At 39.3% G+C, this 21,061-nt stretch overlaps 1 protein-coding gene across 3 annotated transcripts in view; it reads left to right on the plus strand.

Moving 5' to 3' along the window:
- Nucleotides 1-21,061, plus strand: part of ppp1r16b (protein phosphatase 1, regulatory subunit 16B) — a 107,655-nt gene that overhangs the window by 40,038 nt on the left and 46,556 nt on the right. The window lies entirely within an intron of this gene.

The raw sequence follows: 21,061 nt of genomic DNA on the forward strand, positions 1-21,061 counted from the left end.
TTATTTTTGCGGTAAAATAAGCATTTTCTAGCCTAAAAAAATGTAAAATAATATAACAAATATCTAAAAACTAATAATTAAAACATATTAAAAGAACATTTGATCCAAATAAAATGCACAGTGCTGCAACATAACCCCCACAATATACCTGCTGACTCTGACATTAGAACAGCCTACTCCACCTTTAACCCTGACACAAAGCCACGTTTGAATAATGACTCTAATTTCAGCCTCACTTCTCTACTTCTGCCAGATATCAAAACGCCAAGGTCAGGGTAACGATTAGCTGGGCCTGCCCACTTAAACTGCCGGTGGAAGTCACTCCATTCGAATTGAATTTGTTCTGCTCGGAGACTGTATTATCATTGGGAAATAATGGAGTTGTCACACTGAGATGAAACTCTGCCAGTCTTTTAATTAAAATTTCTACGGATGATGCACCACTATTTGGAGATAATAATTGTTTTCCTGCAGTTCAAACAGTCCCACAATGCGGTGGTGCTGCTAACAGTGTGTCTGTGAGATTCAGGAATTATACCAGACAGCTATCTTTTAGATACGGCATCTAATTTGCCGTTACTTTAACCTGAAATTGGATTGAACTCTTTTTGTCGTGACAAATTCAGCCCCTGGCAGTGCTACTGTATATTCTTTGCTTGTGCAAGCTGTCTTCGCAGATAGGAAAAACGCCACAAGGCTGATGTATTTTCACATTGATTCTTACAGAGCAGGAGCAGCTCTGCACTGCGTGTGCACACTTACACGTGCACACATATGCACATGCACATGGGCTGTGAACTGACACGTATAAGCTCCAGATGGAGTGAGAGACACTGGAAGTCTTGGGATTTGTGATGTCTGGATGGCCTTTTGGATTTTACCATGATGTGTAACATAACTGAAAGTTTGATGCGATCATCATGCTATAAAAGGATGTTACCTTTTTGACTGAAAATGAAAGCCTTTTTTTCCACCTGTATCACTCTTTGTCACTGCTGATTCTGCTGGTGGGAAATGGTTTGGAAGCGCCTCGAACATCTTTTAAAGGTTTTTGGTTGTTCTACGCTGCTGTGTTGTGCAGAATTCCCAGAAAGTTTGCCGAGGCTCTTAGACTGAACCAGGAAGTTGTGGCTGATCATTTAAGTGCTCAGGCTGGTTGAACAACCACATGAGGAGACCAAGAACATGCAACATCTACTCATTAATAATACATATACTCATTAAAGGATGGTTCAACAAAAAATAAAAACATTAATGTCTATTTGTGGTTGAGGCATTAAGACATTAGTCGTGGTGTCAGAGGGAAGCTTTTGTGTGCAGTTTACCTAGTTTTTAGAGACAGAGCTGGCAATAGACTGCCCTCTGTCAAGTCGATAGTAAGACTTTTTTTTCCAGAAATAAATGTTACCTTTTTCAACAAAACAAAAATCGTTTCTACAAATTTTGAAGGCCCCCTGGCCTTGAGTGTACGTACTTGATGAAAATAATTTTCATGATTTAAACAAGTGTCTCAACAGGGCTCTGGGCTGCAGCCTTGCTTGAACAACATTGCTTTTCTGTGATTTTGGAGCAGGATGAATTGTAGTCATTGCACATACAGTGTTTTACATATTTATCCATGCTAGTGGGACAGAACCCCATAAATGTTTGTTCAGACAGTCATGGTTGGAAGCTAAATTCTAAAGACTTGGGTGATCCTCAGAGTATTGGTGTTTGGTTTCTGAAACATCTCAACAAGTGGATAAATTATTCAGCAATTTGATACTCAAATCCTTTAGGATGAAATACAATAATGTCAATATAAATATGTTTGCTTGCTGATGTGTGACGCTTCAGTTGAGTCAACACCTCATAAAATTATTTAACAACACTGAACATCATAACATTCACGGAGGTAGGATTTACTGCAGGACTGTTGCATTAGACTGTGTTCGTTTCTGCTAGATCGACCTAATTTTAGATCATCAGTAATTATGTAGTTTAATCTCTCATTTGTGGAAATCATTCTTGTTAACAGTGAGCATGTATTTACTTGTCAGCATTAGTATGTTCATAGTCTGGTATTGATAGGAACAGTGAGTTTAAATATAGGAATACCGAGCAGGGCAGTGAAATGCAGAAAATAGTCCAACATGTTGGTATTTGAACCAAAGATGTTCTGCTCACACTGCTTAAGTAAATTCAAGGGGCCTTTTCTCACCACTTAATTAAACGCATAATTGATGGTAAAAACAATCTCACTGATTTAAAGACACTATTTAAGTTGCATTATTTTGATAGTTTAAGTTGACATAATGTTTGTAAAGGCATCAACTTAATATTACATATAATTAAAATTCAAATATCTGCATTAGTTGATGTAAAAATAAATTGAAGGTTAGGTAACTTAATGAACTTGGCTTGATAATGGAACTTGTCAACACCTTGAGTTAAAGATTTCAAGTCTCCTCCCGTATCCTGACATGCCTGGACAATTTCAGAAGGTTAAAACTGATTATTAGGATTCAAATTTTGAACTATTTTCTTGACGAATCGTTAGCAGCCTTATCCTCCAGTGACTGATTAATCAGTAAAACATATTGAACTCAATGGACATTATTCATTGTTCTAATGAAGCTGCTCTGAACAGTCACAAGACTTGAGCTGTTCTATTTCCATAGACAATAGTCACTAGTTCTTCATAATGTTGCTTAGTAATAGCGTGCTTCAGGTCACCTACAACATGAGGGTGGCCATGTAACATCACAGGAGACTTTGTCATGGTGGCACTTAACTAACTAAACTCCCACAATGCTGTCTGCATGCCAACATGGAACTGCTGGCAGTCCAGATGAGCCTCCGTGAGTTCCTACAGTGTTAAACACATCCAGTTCTTGGCTAAACAGAGGGAAACAGGTACTATAATGAATCCACAATACACTTTTTGGCATGCATGTTCTTCGTCTTCTGCATTAAAGGTAAACATTTTGAATCGGTTAAAATATATATTTACGGCAGGTAATCAGTTAGTCATTGATATGCCTAACATCCCTCAGTGTAGTTTGATTTACTGAATATAATTTCCTTAAAAGCTTTCATAAAAAAGACTGATGCAAACGGTTCAGAATTTTTTGTTTGACGTCTCCCAAACATTATTTTTTAGAGTGCATGTGGTATGTCCCCTAACTACTCAACTATTAGGTCGCCCGTCCACTTCATGTCATTTTCACAAATCATAATAAATATACCCTCCTTTGTGGCTCACTGTGCAACACTGGATACATTGAGAGCAGATTGTTTTTTATTTATTTTTTTGCTTTGTTTTCAGTGTTTCTGATGTGCAGAGGCTTTGTCAGTTCTCCTCGCTGCTGACAGCGTCTGGGCACAGAAACATTCGCTATCACTGCTGCTTAATGAGGGTGACCATGAAAGAGGCAGGGAGATAAAAAGAAACGGGGGACAGGATATAGTGTTGCCCACACGGCTCCAGTGGCAGCTGGCTAGCTCAGGACTCTGATAATCTCCTCTCTCATTCCCTCTGGTTCCCAAATGCTCGATCAGGCGTCATGACTCCACACGCTATACTGCTCCAGAACACTACTCACAGGCTTCAGGCTTCTTTGACAGAAATAATACGTGACAGTGTCATGGATTCTCTTGTACTGTCATTTCAAATAGGGTTATGTAAAGAAGAGGAAACAAAAGAGAATGTAGATCATGATGGAAGTGAGTTGCAGCATCTCTGACAAATAGAACATAAAGTGCATTTCCAGGTATCAGAACTGTTATTTGACAAACGGTAATCTGCTAATCTGCCGAACTAATGCCTAGTAAAAGCCAGCTGAGCAGTGGAGGAGGCTGGACATACAATGGAACCACCTATTGCCTCTTTTTCATGAAGAGAATGGAAGTGGGAGAGTGAAGTTAAAACAACAGCAGAGAGAAACTGAGATTGACATTAACATTAACCTCAGGCTGGCTGCCGGCCTCGAGGCCATAATAAGATGAGAGGTCGGATTGACTGGACCGACTCCTCGGTAATCCCTTATTGGTTGGAGTTGGCGAGTTGCTTCTTGTCATTATTTCCCTGCTCTTTTTTTTTTCTCTGTGGTCGCAGTCAGAGCATCAGTGGGTGGACCGGAGGCGATGTGTGTGACCACATGCTGACAGATATTTGTAAGATTATCGGTATGCATTCTTTTTTAAATGGAGCATTTGCTGCAGTGTTTTTGTGTACTCCATAAGCTTTACTGTATCTTAAACAGTAGATAGTGTTATTGAAAATGTGTGCATGTTAAATGCTTGTGCGTAAGTGTATATATGTGTGTGTGAGTGTCCTCTGTGAACTGTGGTGCTCCTGTCATTACAGCTTCCTCTCTGCAATCTGTGGGAGCAGACTCACCAGGCCGCAAGGAGATGCAGATTTATCGTTAAACCTCAGAGGACACAGTGCGAACCAGAGCTGTGTTTCTTTGTGCGAATATGTTTGTGTAGCTGTGACAGGGAAAGAAGAAAGTTTTCATGTGAATATCTCAGTTAGCTCGAATGTTAATAAACTTTTCAGGGTGTCTCCCCAGTGGGAAAATAGGTCTCTGTGTGAACTTGTCTAAGGGGATATGGAATCAGAGAATAGTGTGTGGGAGAAGACTGGATGGAAAAGGGATGCATCCTGGGTCTGAGCCCATTACTTTGCCCTCTGGCTGCCACCATCCTGAACCCTCTGCCTCCTCACAGTGATGAGGGCTGATGGCTGTGAAATTACTGTGAAGCACCTCAGTGTCTTTCAGTGTGGCTCCCTGACCATTGAGACTGATAGGATTTCTCCTCTCCGGAGAACCGTTATCCTGCAGAGGAGCAGCCAGTGGGGTCACAGAGGATGGTCAACATGCACACACACACACACACACATGCAGACATGCACGTAGAGCATATCCTAACCTGACATTTCCTCCTTAAACCGCTGTGCTATCAGATGAGGTTGTCAAGCAACTCTAGTATGATTGAAGAAGTAAATAATGTCTGTGGAAAAGGGAAATGCATTAAGAACTCAAGCGAAAGAATTCAAGCTAAAAAGTTACAAAGAAAACTAAAAATGAACATTAAAGTTCATGTTTACGCGCACTCCAATTGCCAAATGTTCTTATCCCGCAAAGCTGCTCGGTGTTTATGATTAAGACAACACCATCAGGTTTAGTTAAGATTTGGAGATAATCGAATCATGCAGGTGATTAGCTGACAGTAAGCGGGTGAAAGTGGCATGCATGAACAGGACCTTCAGTAGCCTTAGTGTCCTTGAGCAAGGCATCGAACCACAGATTTCTCCCAACAAGGAGGTGACTGTCTTGCAGTGCAGCTCTGTGTGAATGCTTGTTTTGTACAGGCTGCTTAATGGTAGAAAAGACGTAATTCACATGATGTGTGTCGTGTCCTCGTTTAACCGCTGAGGACAAAAGTGTTGTTCTGAGCAGCCACACATGAAGGTGGAGTGGAAAGCAGCCTGTCAGAGAGATGCAGTAATTGTTGACAGAAAAAGACAGCTTGAGAGTTCAAACCTAACTTACTTTGTCACCTCTGCACTTCTAGCCATCACGGCGTTGAGTGCAGCTCGCCCAGTTTGAAGGTGTGTGGGCAGAAAGTTTCCAAAGCTGCTCCATCGTGGAACAGCTGTGGTTGAATCTGCTGGTGATTGCTCTTTAAATTGGATTTTAACTGTTTGGTCATATTATCACAAGTGCTTCAGTTTCCTCAGTTCCAACTGACTGGTAGGGAGTGCCACATATTTATTTTCACCCCAACATTACATAGACCATGGCCTGTTACTCCCTAAGACTCCCCACGGGTCAGTTTGAGCTGAAGAAGCATCTTGAATGAGTGGGGAAACGTTTTTAAAAAAATAAGTCCAGTTGCCTTTCCCTAAAGCACTTGGGGTTCCTAATTACTAGTATTTCTGTAAAATAAAATATTTAAACTAAACTCCGTCACACTGTAAAAAAAAAAACATACCCAGTATGTTGTTTTGGTGCTGTGTGTACCTTTAAGCATTTAGAAAGTTAAACTACACACAATTTATAGCATAGATAAATAGTCAGTCCATGTGACAAACAAATATTAAAAGAAGATATTAAACAGACACCTGGAAAGTAGAGGGATGTCTGCTGAATTGGACACAGTCATTAGTTACAATTTTTGTTTTGAATTCAACATAAACAATTAAACTTTTTTACCAGAGAAATTATGGCTGTTTGAAGATTCAAGCTGTCCTCTTGGTCCTGTGACAGTAGAAATCTATGAAATCAGTGATTCTGTTGAGAGTAAACAGCTGTATTTGCCTCTTCTTGAACCCACTCTGTGGTTTGCAGCTCTGTGTGTTTCCCACCCATGGACTCTATTTATTCATCTACTCACGTGGCAACACCCAGCACGCTAATTACCACTTCTTCCCCACTCAAAATCACAACTTGTAACTTCATGTCTGAGAAGCCACACTCAAAATCCACATTCCATTTTTAGCCATGTGGTTTTTGCTTTTGGTTCACCACCTTTTTTCTGCCATATCATCACCATAAATATACAGAGGAGGAGTAAGTCTAGATTTCAGGACAGAAAAATACTCGTCCAGCAAGTAACGCCTCTCAGAAGCAGAATTCACATGTGGTTCTGTCTTCTTCTTTTTTCACTTTCTACTTATTTGTTTGCAAATTAGGTCTCACAGGAGCTTTTGTCTTCTTCTGCTGTCTTATTAGAGCGGTAAGGCCTTCTCCTCAGAGGCCTGAGATAGGCTTAGCTGCTCCGAGGCATATGGCAGCAACAGAGTGGCATTAAACGACTCACAAGAGCAGAGAGAAAATAAGCAGAAATAAAAATACATCACGTTGGTTGTAACCATTGTCAAGAAAACACTGGCCTTTGACAGCGATGTCTGCTCTGTCTTTTTTCACGCTCCTCAGATCATTCTGACTCCGGCTTTCTGATTTTTGCTTTAATCTGTCTGAGAAAACTCACTATCTGCTGGTTAACCTTTAGTCTGAGCTTCAAATGCCAGTGGGGAAATTTAACAGACTCCTCAGCGAGTTTACTAAGAAGTCAGATTGAAAAGCCCAGACAGTTAATCGGACCTTTGTGCTGGATCTTCGCTGTACTCATCGACCTCCTCTCTGTGAAAAAGATGTCTTTTTAAAAATGGTTTAAGGTGGTTGCGGGAGTTTTGGCAGCATAATGCTGGAAAGCAAAGTGTGAGACCAACATTTGGTACGGTATAAACATCTGGACTTTGTTTCAGTATGTGTGATATTTATGGTAAACAAGTAGCATACATAGGAAGACTTACAGAAAAGACCATTTTGCCAAGACCAAGTTGCACTTCCAGCTAATCACAGTAGTCAATTTTAGCAACAGTGTTAACAGTAGTAGTGCTGGTTGGTTCATCCACCATTTTGGTTGAAACATTCATGCTCCTCAGAGGGTGAATCCCTATTACCTCAATGATACCCTGACATTTCGTCCTATGCCACTATGACGTTGACATTTGTACTACCGTTCAAAAGTTTGGGCTCACTTAGAAATGTCATATTTTTGAAAGAAAAGCAGTTTTTTTTTCAATGAAGATGTTATTAAATGAATCAGAAATACAGTCTAATTGTTAATGAAACATCTCCATAGGGGTACAGAGAAACATTTCCAGCAACCATCACTCCTGTGTTCTAATGCTACATTGTGTTAGCTAATGGTGTTGAAAGGCTAATTGATGATTAGAAAACCCTTGTGCAGTTCTGTTAGTACATGAATAAAAGTGTGAGCTTTAATGGAAAACATGCAATTGTCTGGGTGGCCCTAAACTTTTGAGCATGTTTCACTAACTATTGGATGGATTGCCGTGGATCTCAGATAATGATCCTATTTTTAACTCTATTGCTATCATTTTCCAAAAGTTTGTTCTGTGTAGTTATTTAATTAAAAAAAAAAAACAACACATATTTCTGTTTATGTATCTTTATTTGTCTAAAACAACATAAGTTGGGCAAAGTGCTTTACATGTTATCAGACAGGCAGCAACAAAATTAGGTGCAAAACATCAAGACAGAATGAAACCAGTGAAATCAAAATAAAAATTTAATGAAATATAAAATTTGGCATAACAGGCTGGCAGCTTGTAAGATCAGTTCCTAAAGAATATGTATAAAATAAATGTAAGACCAGCCAAAGGCCATTGAAAACATGAACGTCTTGAAATTTTTCTTGAAACTGTCAACAGAGGTGGAACATTTGACTAAATGAGGAAGGCTGTTCCAAAGCTGCAAAGGCTCGATCTCCAAAGCGACCAACAGAAACCTCCAGGGCTAAATAATTAAGCAAAAGCAGAAGTGCCAAAAACTGCAGTTCCCTGACTGGCCACTTGAGGCTGGCTTTAAGAGTGAGTCAATCCCCATACACTTTATATTGAAATGCCCAACTTTACAGCAGAAATAAACATGTCTGTAGCCTGCTATGAAAAGCATCTTTGATCTCCCATAGTTAATTTCCCCATTCATGAAAACTGTACAAGGGTTACATTTTTTATAGAACTGTGTAATGTAACTGAGTAATGAGCTGAGCACATGAAATGGAGCGGCTCCCAGGTCATACAGTGAGAAATAAACAATACCGTGTAGGGATGCTGCAAGTTGTTCTTGAACTAGATCAGGGTCCAGCGCTCTGTGGTGTATTGCTCTGATAATGCTGGACCAAGACAAAAGAGAATTGGTAAACTTCAGACGCTTTGCACTCGCAGACATGAAAGGATGGACTTTTGAACCAGATTTACAAGCCAGTAAAAGCTGCGTGGAGCTTGTTATCCATCCTCTCCTTTCAAATACTGTAAAACAGTGTATCTGATATAAGGCCATTGATATGACAAGTGATTCAGGGGCTCATTTCAGGCATGCAGAATTTAATGCGTCCTGGATCTCCTTGTCTCTCTCTTCCTTGCTTTTCCTTTTCGTCAGTTTAACTGCGAGGCTTTACACACTCTCTGAATATTACAGTTTGATTGGATTTGTGACCGAGCCTTAACCTTTTGTCATAAACAACGCACAAATATGTAATCAACCTTTGTTAAACCCACGGCCTCTTTAAAAAAGCAGCTATTTTGCAAAGGCTGTTGAGAGATAGAGTTTGCCTGCTCAGCTCTACCTACTGATCTGTAATGCGAGGTTGTTTACTCACATGCCCCCGCTAAGCTGACGTGACCTCTGACAACTGTAGTGTAAGCCGGCCAGACTCTGTTGGTCATCCTGGGTTGTAACACAGATCACTACGAGTGTTAAGTCTGTCAGGACACGAGCATAAACCTGAACAACTATCACTGCGTCCATCCATCTGCTTTGTCCCACACCTGCTAATCTACAGCGACATTGATGCAGTCCAACGAGAAGTTGTTAAAAACATCCACACCAGAACAAATCCGTTTTTGTACTGTCTGGCTGTGTGTATTTCAGTGGATAGCAAAAACATGAGTAGATTCTTAAGCAAAAACACCAAATTCAGTTGGTTCCGTTTTCTTAAATATGAGTAAATTGTGGATTTTTTTTGGTAGTAAACTAGCAGATGTTGTTTGGAGGGCTGTTCGGACACAAAGCTACTAAAAAATGTGTCATTTTGTATTTGTAGTGGCCTTTTGTTTTATATTTTAAAGTACTACATAAAACTCATTAATGAATTTAGAGATGTTCTGATTAAAAATGATACTTTTTACTTACTTAGGGCCACTAGTCAACAAGCATAAAAGCTATTCTGACAGAGTAATGCTGGTTTCTGAGCTGTGATCTCTGATGTGCACCGAGATTTTAAATGAGTTAACCCTCAATTAAATCCATCGAGTTCAAATTCTGCATTTATTGCATCTATTCTGCCAACGTGGTTATGTGCCATATGGCGTTTTTTGGATGCTTTGTTCATTTGGGTTTATGAGCGTAATCATTTTCTTTTACTATCTCTGCATCTTTCCTGGAGACAAATTTATACCACTTCACTTAAGGCCAAATTAAAGCTCCTTCACCCTCAGCTTTTTTGCATTTTTCTCTTCATCGTCATCATCACGGTTGATTTTATGTGACATTCAGAGCAGCTGATTACTCAAGTGGGATTTGGCATTTCATTTCCCTGAACGGGGTGCGACAATGACAAGTATCCACGTGCGGGTGGCATCTGTCGAATGCTCCTGTGATTGGGAGGTCTAGTCTTCCTCTCCTGGCATGAGTAGATTTGAGAAGCTGTCCTTTTTCCTCACCATCACAGGATTCTTTTGGCATTCTCTCGTCTTTTCTTCCTTTTCAGCCCTCTATGATTAGGACAGCTTTCACGGAGTCTGAGGAAGCCCTCAGGTCGGCAGAACTCCATTTCTCTTCCCTGTGTCGATCCCATTTGACGCCCCTCTCTTTCTCTGTCCCTCTAAATTAAGATTCCTCTTTGGGCCCGTCAGACTGGTCTCCTCCAGGCGTTGCTGCTCTGCCTGGCACACACTGGCACTGCTGCCTCCTCCCTGCCACTCCAGGTCACATGCCTCAGCCAGAGGGTGCTGACTCATCCTGGTCATGTGACATTATTTGGAATTAACTGCGGTTGGGAAAAAAAAGTAAGGGCACACAAGTGAAAGCCACACGAGTGGTTGAACTAATATGTGCAATGCGGTTGGGAGTATGAATCTGTGTGAAACGGCGTCAGTGATTGGTGTAATCAATTAGAAGAGCAGGATGCGCTGGACCGAGAAGTGATCAGAATTTTGGCGTGTCGAGAGTCACTTTTGAACACGTTTCTTGGCTGTGTAACTGTCTCACAACAGCAAAGCATCGTTTATTGAACTTTACGCATTATCTCCGCTCTATTTTGTCCTTTACCTCTCTTCAAACTGCTCATATGTTATCATCATTAGAACTGTTTGTCAGTTTACGTGCATCTTTCAGTGAACTGTGCCGTATTAAGCAGGAGTCTGCCAACGGGATTGCTGATATCTCCCTCTCCTCCCTTCTTTCACATCAGTCAAATCTCCTAGGAGAGCCCCGACTCTCAAGTTAACTCCTATTTCCATGGTAACTGAGGCAGGCATACAGAGGTCCAGGCAGCCATGGCCCAGAGCTACTCAGCTGTAAAGACACAAATTGTGCCTCATCATTGCTGCTGCTGCTGCTGCTGCATGGGATAGTATTTAAAGACTGTCGGATGTGTCTTTGCTGTGCGAAGTCAAGTAAAACTGTCATGCGTGTAAGCGAATGGTGTGATCCAAGTCAAGGTCAATGCATATAAGGAAAGTAATGATAGAATCATTTTTAAATTATGTCAAAGATTGAACGTTAATGACAGGCACCAAATGTTAGATATGAATGAGTAATGGGACAAACAGCTTATAGTTTAGATTTTAGACAATGCTTGGCACACTGTTTGGAACCTACACCACATATACACCACTTCACAGCTATGGAGGAGGAAAAAAAATCCTGGAAAAAACAAATATTGTCTTTATTGCAGTGAAGGTGAAAAATAAGCATCCTCACACGAACAAGACCAGTATTACAGAAGATAAGGTCCTTATGATTTCTATGAGAGTGACAGAATCCTCTGGTGATGTAATCATGACTGCAGGAAAGGAGGAAGTTGGGTGAAGTTTTAGAGCAACAAAGTATGCATGAGGAGGTCAGGGTGGATAGACAGGTCAACAAAACACTTGACTTTAACACAGGGGTTAGCAAGTATTCCAGGGTTTATTGTATTTACAGTAATTATTGTGATTGTTCCTCAACTTTGATAAAGCATTTATTATTAAAAACTGTGATGTCAAAACTCCTCTTACTTAGCAAGAAGTTGCTTTAATCCAACTCATAACCTTTTTTTTTACCATATCAATTAATTTTTGTGCCTCAACCTACCCAAATATCAACTACAGTGTTGAGAACTACAGTTCTGGAAAGCTTGCACAAATTATCTCCTCTTCACAAGGCTTCATAAGTGACTGAAAACATTGTGTCATTTTTACCATGCGTTTCTTATTACATCATCGTGGATCATGCATGAAATTAGGCCATTATTGATGTGTCATTTATTCAAGAGGGCAATTCATCACTAATTCCCTTTATTAAAGATACTGGCATGCATGCTGCTGCCATCATCACTGTAGCGTGGCAGCGGCACAGTATCAGCTTTCTTCCAGCCAGCCACTGTAAAAAAAAAACAAAAAAAACCAGACCAATCCTAACCCTCCACGGTGCTTAAAGCAGGCTGCAGCAACTACTTTCTTTTAATCTGTTTTCCTTTTCTTGTTATTCATATTCTCATTAATAGGAGTAATGATAGACAAAAACTAAATGAAGTACTTTATAATTGTTCTGTTTGTCATTTCTGACCATGACAAATTAAAACTAGTGAACTCCCATGAAGGTCATTGTCCAAGTTGCACACTGGGACGCCCAACATGTTTTGTCTAATTTGAAAGACTTGGAAGAAGACCAATGACTGGTAATTGTTGAACTGAAAAGCTGACACACACCGAGAGATAACGAGAGGCACAACTGGAAGACAAATGGGAAAAGTAAACATTAGAGAGGAGTGAAACTGGTGACATTGGAACCGAGCTGCAAATAAATCCGTCAGCGCGACAGTATCTTATCAGTGACTATGACTGAAGCCCACCCGCCTGTACGCCGGCCTGCCAACGGTGTTTAAGCGTCAGTCAGTGTGAGTCGGGGTTGATCCACCGCTGCCAATCTCCTGGATGCTTGTTCAGCACCTCGCTGCTCCCCCCACTCTTCCTAAACCACCTCATTACATCTTCCAGTGTCTCTCCACCTGTGAATGAACAGCCCTCCACCACAAATCCTGCAAAAGGATTCTGGATTATCCAACAGGGATTAGACCTCGACACACAAAACAGAGGCACTGATAATGTCCAAGTGAGGCATGTTTTAATTGTATGTGTGGAAATTTCAAACATTCCTTTAGCATTCATTTGACTATTGTGTTAAATACTGAACTGATGCAGATCTTGGAGTGGAAATGTTTGAATGTATTGCTTTTTTTCCTTCAATATCTTGAAAACTCAAATACATTCAATAAGAGATTTGAAAGGGCTCCAGGGTCAGAGAGCAGCTTGGATGCACACTTCAAATTGATGTAAAATGCCAGTAGAAACGCAACCTTACCCCTTTGCCATCTTTGTCAGGTTTTTACTGAAGCCATAACTCCAAATGGGGGCAGTGGAGTGGAGCTTAGCTGCAAATGGCTACCACTGCAGCTGGTTCCAGCCTGAGGAGCTGTCAATCAGGGCAAACAACAAACCCACAACTACACTTCACTTTAGGCCTCACATATCATCAGTGGAACAATAATTGCTATTAACATTGCCAGTGTTAACATTAGAAGCATTAAATTTGGCTCTTCAGACTTGACTGATTATGTTTTTTCTGTAAAATTTTAGCATTTTATCCACGGTTGTGGTTTTTGAGAGGCATCGTCTAATGGCTGGTAATGGAACTGCATCAGAAGACACTTTAAATGAGCCCTCAACTAATTCGGTAGTGCACTCTTTAAACTATAATAACAATATACACAATTATCTGTTTATTGTGGCAGAGACTGACACAATAACTAATACGGAATATTTTTTGAATGGATAAACATGAGGAGAAAATTACACTAGACTGACAAGGTTATTTTTGTAACACCAGTGTTCAGAGCACCTTCAACATCCCTAGAATTGAGAATACATTTAGGTATTTATTAATTCACAATCTTCTTAGTAATAAAATTTGTTTTTCTTGATATAGACTAATAATCAGACCTTATCTCAGCATAGATGAGCTTGTACAGGCTACCAAACTATTAGAATAACTTTGCACAGTGTCAAGCTAATAAATGCTCTGCTAAAGCCTTTGAACTTGACTCTTTATATACAGTTCTTTTATAATGTGTGCATCACATGTCCTCTCCTCTGTCCTCTCTGCTGTAAAGATGTAAAGAGCCTCAGTGCTCTGCAGATAGTGTTGGTAAAGAGGAGGCGAAGCAGTCGGTGCCAGTCTCAAAGAATTGAACTAAGTTTAAACGACTGCACATGATTAGTGTTTGTAGCTTGTTCAGACAGCGTACTATGTCTGTGTTAAACATAGCTGCTATGGATGAAAAGGGCTGGAGAAACAGTCGAAGATGCTATAAGCAGATTCATTTCACTCTGGTAGATCATAAACACGTCCAGACTTGAACTTTACTTTTAAAGCCTATGTACGCTTTACAAATGAGGTGCACATTTTCTTGATTATGCCATCGGGCCTGTATGATGTGAAATGGAATCTGTAAGAAGCAACTGGAATTCAATTTTAAGACCTATTGTGTTGGTTGGAAGCTTGACTTCACATTTTGAGTATTTCTTGACAGGGGGAAGAGAATCAATGAAAATGTAATGGTGACTTTTCAAATGGTTGCGTCTCTCCATCTGTTTCTGTACCTGAAGCCAGATTTGGTTGCTTTTCTCAGCACTTCATACAAAATCGGACACAGTATATGTCCAGTTAAAATAGTTTATTGTTACATTATCCTTGGCCTAATTAGTCTGAACATACATTAGCAGCTCGGTCTACAGGCTAAAAACGAAGCTGGACTCAAAGCAGCGTCGTATCGAAATTCGCTGAAAAGGCTCGATATTTGAGACGGGGATTACGGACTGGACTTGGAATTAATCTGATGAAATGTTGATCTTGATATGAGGTTGATTTTCTCACAGTGCCGGTTAACATTTGCGAGCCGCAGAACAGCACCTGGGATTTGTCTGTGGGTCCTCGATGCTCGCCGACCACCTGAAGGATTTGCCTGTTAATTACAATATTAAGGGCCTCACTTCTGGCTGGCATTTGAGCTGCACACCAATCATTATTCCAAATCAAAACCTAAGTATGTCATGTTTGTTCTATTTCAGCAATAATTTACTCACGCTGACCCTGATTGCACCCCCTGCTTCCACAGTTTGTTGTGTGTTGTTCCAGTCGCCTTCCCTGCACTGAGTACATCTGTTAAAGCAGCGTAACATACAATTAAAGTCCCTTAATGGCTCATCATGTGGAAGATAATTATAACACACAGCGGAATGCTAATTATATCAATGATCTTCTCTCCTAACGTCCTACTAAAACCAATGTCATTTAGCTGCTACTTACGGACGTGCAGAGTGGCCTAGTTTCTGTCCTGCCGACAGGAATGCAGAAGATGCTACCTCGCCTGAAGAGCCTTTGAAACGTAGCTGTTGTTTTGCACCGATGTTGTTCAGGGCTGTTTGGTCGTTTGAAGATTAAAGTGTCTCATTTGTGGGAACTGATGCGCACTGATGAGCGTGTGCAGTACATCAGCCATTTTTCCATTTGCAGTAAATGGATGAAAAGTGATTGAAAAGTGGCTGCTGCAAAACATAATGATGGTTGAAATGACTACTGGCAATATTTCTATCAATTACCCCAGCTGAATGAGAAAATATTCGTGGAGCAGAGTGGCCTCCAGATTGTACCATACCTGTAAAATGCTGAGAAAGAAACCAATTTTACTGTGTAATCACAGCTTAAAATATCCTCCTGAAATTTAACTGGATTAACTAATGTTTTATCACAAACCTCATATGAAGAAATACAAACTTGTAGTTATCATTTTAAGGATTTAAGTAACTTCAGAATTAATAATTGTGAGCTTTTCTGAGCTTGAACATGCAATAACTGAAATAAGAACATAAATATTACACGTATTATGGCATATTAGCAGTCTGCTTTTAGCTCAGATTTTGGTCTTTCTTTGGAAAATGCTAAATGCTCCACAGTGTTCATTATATAGTTGCTGACCTTGTACATTTGTCATTTGTTGCTGAGCAGCTACAATTGATTCTAAAAGCCTTTTCACTGAAGCTGGAAATGACGCTACAAGAACGATGAATAAAAATAGTGAAATCGTTTTGAAAAACCACAAAATTGGGTCTGACAGCAGCAGAGGAAGAGGCATTGCAATTTTGATAAGTAAGGTAATTTATTGGAACTTTTCAAGACCAGCAGAGACAAAAAAAAAAAGCAAATAAAAGACAAAGCAACAGACATGAATAGTCGGGTTATAGGCTAAAAATGGATAAGATAAGATACTAAAAACTGAAAAGATCTTGAACTGCCTTTTAAGGAGTCCCACAGGTCTTTAATCCAATGGGTAAAAGCTCCAAAGTTTAGAGGCTACTACCTCAAACGCATCGCCTTCCTTTTGAACCTGAAGCATCAGAAACCAACAAACTGGACTTTAGATTCCTGCTACTGCTGAAGGGCTGCAGCAGCTCTTTCATGTAGGCAGGTGTCGGACCATGAGAGCCTCTAAACTAGATCAGAAGAATCTTGAACTGCTTTCGGAATTTAATGGGAAGCCGGTGTTTCTAAATTAGTGTTATGTGAGGCCTTTTGATAGTGAAGGCAGCATCATTTTGGACTGATTGAAGATGGGATGAACTAAATCCACAAACGATCAGCTATTTGTCACTTAAGGACACAGTGGGTCAGAGTTTGCTGGTCAAGTCACTGAATGGTGCTCTCTGTGGTGTGTAAATTTTCTTGTCGGCAAAACCGTGCACAGCTCTGACGAACTGGATTAAGTGTTAATGTCAGCGAACTAAATTAAAACACTTCCATTTCCAAAGATGGAAAAAATTTTTTAAAAAAGTTCTTAGGTTTCTGGAAATGTGCTTCTTCATTTTCTTACATAAGAGGGACTTTGTTTGTTAGTAAATATTAAACTATACTGTAAAAAAAAAGAAGAAGAATGTTTTAAGATAGTTTTTAACTGTATTTTGAAAAAAATTGCAGTTATTTTACAGATTTTCCTGGTCTTGTAATATTACAGATAACAACTATTCAGTTCATAGAAAAAAAATACATGTTAACTATTAAAAAATAAATACAAAATGGAAAACCTATAAATGGTGTCTACTTTTTTCATAAAAATTCATTTTAGAAAAAGTTATTTGTTTTTTCACAATGCAAATCAATAAAATTACACTTTTTAAAAAACAATTTAAATTAGGAAAACATTTTACTACACAGATAATTGCTTTTAGAGACCTTTTTTGTTATTCAAGAAAATTTGTTTGCTATTTTATTATCAACATTGTTTCATAGTGTTTTTTTCTAAACAGATTTACCTTGTTTTGTTAAATCATAGTAAAGTTAAATCGCAAAAATTGTGTTTAAATCAGCTAAAAAGACAGTATTTTACAGATATTCGCGATATTTTGACTTCTTTTTTGTTTTGTTTTTGTTGTTTGTTTTACAGTTTTTTAAGTGCTGCAGTGTTCTGTGCTGTGAAATACTACTTTAGTGTTTTGTGTTGTTTGTATTTTAGAATCTGCAATCAAGCGTATCACTGTTTTAGAGGGATTATAAACCCCTGTGACTTCTTAGGTATATTATATAAACCATCCTGTAATCGCTATCAGCAGGTCTGTGTGATTTAAGGGATTCTGTGGCAGCTATTACAACAGCACAACAAATATTTGCTTCTTCAATATCACAACAAGATACTGTCAAGAAAATCAGTTCTCCACCTTCACTTTCTTGCACTTGAACTTTTCTAATATCACTATCTTTACTTGATCCTCACTTCACCGGCGATTCTCCCTTATCGGTGATCATTTGCTGTGAGATATGAGCCTTCAGGGAGGATCTGTGTGTCAGCTAAACCCTCACAATAACAACATCCATCAGTATTAACTGTACTGAACACTCAGTTCGCAAAAGAAACGGTCATGTTGCCATGAGAGAGACACGCAGGCGTCGTGTAGCGTGTTTCATATGTCAGCTGGAGAATTTAGACTCTCAGCTGAACTCGTACATCAGAGCAGCTGAGCATCCAGGAGTTATTGTTGGCAGATAAGTCATCGGTTATCTGCCAATGATTTTCTGAACAGGAATAAGTAGGCACATAAAATGAATCCTAAAATGAACCCTGGAACATCCTGAGCTGTGTCACAGCAACGATGGAAGACTGATCAAGAGATTCGAAGTGTCCTCCGATATGATCTATGAGAACTCTTTGGAAATTTGTGATAAAAGTATTCAAAATTCTATCTCTGAACCTCACACAATGACTGCATTGTTACTTATTCTTTTGATGTAGCTTGATATAGCAGGTATTTCTTTAATAAACATATGATAAATGTACCATATAGCCCTAGTTAAAACTTTACAGCTTCTTCAGCTTATGGCTTCATCTATATTAAATTCTGTAGTGCCGTGATTTCTGATCATCAATAACTAATAAAGAAATGCCTTTCTACAAATCAAAAAATGCTGCATTTCTGACAATGCCATATGGAGGAATGAACAGCCTTGGTGGAGTACTGCGCTCCCTGAGTTCTTTTCTTGTCTACAAATGCGATGATTTTATGGAATGACCCTTTTAGAATCTAAAAGACAACTCCAGTAGCTTTTTACTGAAGCTCCATATAGAACTTTTGAGAAATTTCATGAAAACCACAAATTTTGACTTCAAGTTGGCGCTACAGATGAGTAGTCAGAGGAGCAGTGAAGTCATTAGGATACATTCTCTGGGGACAATGACAGTTTCACAGCTGTTCATCCAACAGTTACGTTGTTAGTCTGAACCAAATGTGATGGACCAACTAACTCTCTTAGCCCAACACTACGTCTGTACTGATGCTGCCTTGTGTTCTAACTTTTGTTCTAACTTAGGGACAGACATACGGACACACCTTAATCGTGTCAAGAAAATGCTAGATGCAGTTTCTGATGTAGAAACTGTATTTTTCACAGACAATTCATGCAGTTTCTGGACCTTAAATTCAGTCCATCTCCATGCACCAGCATCATCTATAAATCATAATCCCAACTGGAAACACTTACTCAGAATGTCACTTTTACGTTGTTTAGACAGTAAACAGGATTTACAGTTTTAATTGGAGATGACTTTAAAACCCATAGAAGTTTTACATTAGTATTCATTATCCTGGCTCCACTTCAGAGTCCTCTTTACTGTTTGTGAATAGGTTCTTATCAATAATCAGCGCTCAGGAAAGTTATGACCTAAATAACTCTCGTGGGATTTGTTTCCATCTCCACCGCACTCACACGCACAGTATTGTGGAGGCTCTGTAAAGATAACAGGAAGGAAGGGTGGGTTTCTCATCCTGCGCCGTTATTTGTTGATCTATCTTTTATCTTTTGGGAAGCATCTCGTCCAGCTCCGTCTCCTCCCTCACTGGGAATGTGTGGGTCCTGCCCGGGACGACGTGCACCAGATTTCTGCAGCGTTGTGTTACTGGATTGTTGGGTGGTAGATAATCACCATGGCGATCCTTGGCTGAAATGGATTGCTTTTTAAAGATTTTTTGTGTTTGTGTGTTTGCTGGGGCCCATAGGGTGTTGGTACAGACAGATAGGAATCACATTCATGGTTTAAGTCGCCAGCTTCTCTGTTTTACTTTCTCCACTTTTTTTCTCTCCATTTCTTATTACCTCATTATCTGTCTGTATAATTTATAACATGTTCTCCTCCCATGCTCCTCCCTTGTGTGGTCTACCCTTTAGAAATCCCTTTTCCCTTCCTCATAAAACTTGTATGCCAAGAGTTAGATGGTAGTAAAGACACTGCACTTTTTTTTTTTTTTTAAGATACTATTGGTCATTAATTCAACATTTACAGGCCAATGATCAAAAGTACTTGGTCACCCAGGCAATTTCATGTTTTCCATGAAAACTCACTTTTATTCATGTGCTAACATAACTGCACAAGGGTTTTCTAGTCATCAATGAGCCTTTCAACACCATTAGCTAACACAATGTAGCATTAGAACACAGGAGTGATGGTTGATGGAATTGTTCCTCTGTACCTCTATGGAGATATTCCATTAAAAATCAGCCATTTCCAGCTAGAATAGTCATTTACCAAATTAACAATGTCTAGACTGTATTTGTGACTCAGTTATTGTTATCTTCATTGACAAAAACTGCGACCCCAAAACATCCACCTCAAAATGTTTTATAGAATCTTCAGCACTTATGCTTTAACACATCTGCATCATTATAATGTTGTCTTATAAGAACATTACATATAAGTTAGTATGATGATTAGTTAAAGTTAGTTAGATTATTTCACCTAGTTTGTAACATAGACTCCAAACCTGAGTGTGAGGATCTTGAAATGACAGAGTAAGGATCAGTGCTTTGAAATCATGGAAAAATTCCTCAGTTCAGTAAATTTCATACAGCTAAATTAAATTATCTCACCACAGTGGAAGAAAGTTTTACACTATTATGAAAAAAATGACCTGTTGTGATGAAGATTTTTTTTGCAGTTGGGATCTACAACAAAGTAACTCCAGCAATCAGATAATTGCAGTGGAGTAAAAAGCTCCAGGATAAGGAAATACCCAAGTGACGTATTTAAAAAATTATGCAAATGTACTGAACCTAAGTGTTTCTTTATACACTTTAAACATGCAGACCAGCATTAAAATAAAAAAATAGAAATCATATTGGAAAGTACTTGATATATTGATCTAAACTTACACTGATGCCATTTTTAACATCCATAACTTCTGGTAAAATAAGTTTCAAACAAATCAGAGGTGGTTGAGCAGAAGGGCCCTGATAATTTGAGATGGAATAACCCATACCCTCTGTGTTAATGATTACAGCTGTCTATAGTGGAACATAATGGATCCTGTGTCTCACATGCTGTTTGCACAAAGCTGTGACCCAAAGCACATTTTCATGCTTCAGACCTGTTTTTCTGCTTTTCACACGCTGGATTACAGTTGGACTCTTTGCACCTGTAAAGTGTGGGTGACTTACACTCAGCGTTGAACCTGAACGCCTCTTGTGTTGACACACTGCTAGATGTGATGCTGCTGCTGCTGTACCCTCTATGTTGTTGGTTGCCTCATTTTGTTTTGTGGACTGTTGTCACATCTCTCGGAGTTCACTAAAACTGCTAATTGACATTTTCACAGTGTTTGTAATTGTAATTATAGAGATGAAATCCCAGTTATGAGGTTTTGACACTATTTGGTTGGTCCCCTGTGTAAGCTAATGTG

This window comes from Amphiprion ocellaris, chromosome 5, assembly GCF_022539595.1.
Source record: "Amphiprion ocellaris isolate individual 3 ecotype Okinawa chromosome 5, ASM2253959v1, whole genome shotgun sequence".
NCBI classification, from domain to species: Eukaryota; Metazoa; Chordata; class Actinopteri; family Pomacentridae; genus Amphiprion; species Amphiprion ocellaris.